A 2,062-nucleotide genomic window follows, 5' to 3' on the forward strand; every position below is an offset into this window, starting at 1 on the left:
TCCCAATGGGAAAATTATTTGTAGATTTAGCCGAGGGCTGGAGTGCAGTGTGCAATGGGCATTTACGGTGTGCAATAAACCTCTTGGCATCTGGCAGTACCTGTCCTCTTCAGGTTTTGAAGGAGTGGAGGTAGTAGCCCTTAGGTAGCCCCCTTGGTATACCTGGGTGTGAGGTAGCAGTCAAGGTGGAATCAGTGGGGGTGGGCTGTCGAAGGCCCTGGTGGAAAATAAAGAGAAGGTTTACAACCGGCCGACTCTCATGCCGGCGTCGAGAGGTGCCAGCACAACAGACCATCAGAACTTTGCTCTTTAGTTTGCTCGCGGCGTTTACCACGCGCGGCTGTTCACAGAGCCAGAGCGTCGTCATTTACTTAGTTTAATTTTTCTCACCGGTTTATTTACATCACGTTGGGGAAGATTTCGGAAAATTCGTCGACGAGGGAGAGAAGCCAGCTGATTTGCACATGTGAGTTTTTATTTTTTTAGGTATTTCGGTTGTCTTGGTGGTGATTTTTATCTGACACTGGCGAAATTCATTTTTCCCTCCATTTTTCATTGATGAAATTGAAAAATGAATTTTTTCGGTGTTCATTAAATTGTCTCAATTTGATAAAAGTCATGTTGTCATGTGTCATGTTCAGCGAGATTTTGAAAATTTTTTATTGAATAGAAATTTCGGCAGATATGTCTCTTGAAGTTTTGATATTTTGATTATTTAGGGGATTGATTTTTTTATGGCAATTGTAGGGGAAATGAATTAATGTTGAAGAGTAAAAAAAAGTCATTTAATTCAGGGAATAATTCGCTCTAATTGCGGAAAATTAAAAATATTCCAGAGTAATTCCAAAGAACGTCCAGTAACGAACGAACGAACGACTCCCGAATAATCTCTCAATCCGAGTCAACGATTTCATCGTTGCAATGACGCTGAGAGTTTGGGGAAGAGCATTGAGGCGAGTAGTGAAATTGAGAGGCCCCCAAGATTCACCAGGTTTTCATTTACGATGATTGATTAATCCCCCTCGTTCTATCAAATTATCCGTGAGTGAAACGACTCATGGGAATACTGTGGTGGTCATTGTGCAAAGTGCAGTGCAGTGAAAAAAAATAAATAAATAAAGAAAAACACCCAAAATTCATGCGTAAACATCCGAGTAAAAAATCAGTGGCGCTTAGTTTTCTTTTACCACGAAATTGTTGAGTTAAATTCGTATCGTATTTCGGGTGTAAAAATAACCAGTGAGATAGTATCACGTGATTGTCAGTGTTTTTTAGTGATACAAAAATAATTCGAATAATTCTGTCAACGGGTTGGAGTGAATTCGTGAGAGTGAAAGTTTGGAAATAAATAAAAATGGTGTCACTAAATTTTAACAGTGCCTCGGGACTCTGCATTCTACTTCTTGGCTTTTTCGTACCACTCTGGTGCAGTGATGCTGCACGTGGATTTAAACGGAACTTCAGGAATGGTGAGTACTTTTCAGCATTTCTAGTCTGTATTTTTTTATTCCTGAGATAATAATCCCGTATTTATAGAGAAATCGAGTTAATCAATATTCTCGATTTTCAATCCATTCGAATTGATTGGCGCTTTTTTGCAGTTGTGATAAAATCTCTTGAGAACATCAAAGTATTTTTTACAGTTCAGAACTTTAGATCGTTCATTAATTTTTACGGAGGTAATTGCATATTGTTTTTGGGGGTTTTCCTCCCTTTGGGGGTAGGAGTGAATCAAGGGTTTAGTGATGCACGAGGAATGGGGGTACCGTGGCCACCCGTGCTTTCTTCGATTTATATTTAGAGGTTGAGGAGAGACTGTTGTTTTTGAGGTCTGTGACACGAGTTGGGTAATTCTGAGTTTTCTGTGAATTGAGGGGATGAGTGGAAGATTTTCAAGTGGTTCTCGAAGGATCTAATGAGCTATAATTGTCGAGGGGAAAATTCAACTGGAAATATTGCAATTGAAGTTTAAATATATTTTCTCATTTATTTTTAACTTCACTTCAATTAATTTCTCAATTTCTTTCGGCTGGATTTGAGTCTTCAATAATATCTCCCATTT

General features: G+C 38.9%; 1 protein-coding gene across 1 annotated transcript in view; it reads left to right on the top strand.

Moving 5' to 3' along the window:
• Nucleotides 1-1,386: 1,386 nt before the first annotated feature.
• Nucleotides 1,387-2,062, top strand: part of wb (wing blister) — a 72,577-nt gene continuing 71,901 nt past the window's right edge. The window contains exon 1 of the mRNA XM_011311440.1: nt 1,387-1,469. The gene's annotated coding sequence lies outside the window, so the exon portion shown is untranslated. The remainder of the gene's footprint in view (nt 1,470-2,062) is intronic.

The sequence above is a fragment of the Fopius arisanus genome, unplaced genomic scaffold (assembly GCF_000806365.1).
Source record: "Fopius arisanus strain USDA-PBARC FA_bdor unplaced genomic scaffold, ASM80636v1 scaffold00088, whole genome shotgun sequence".
Taxonomy (NCBI): domain Eukaryota; kingdom Metazoa; phylum Arthropoda; class Insecta; order Hymenoptera; family Braconidae; genus Fopius; species Fopius arisanus.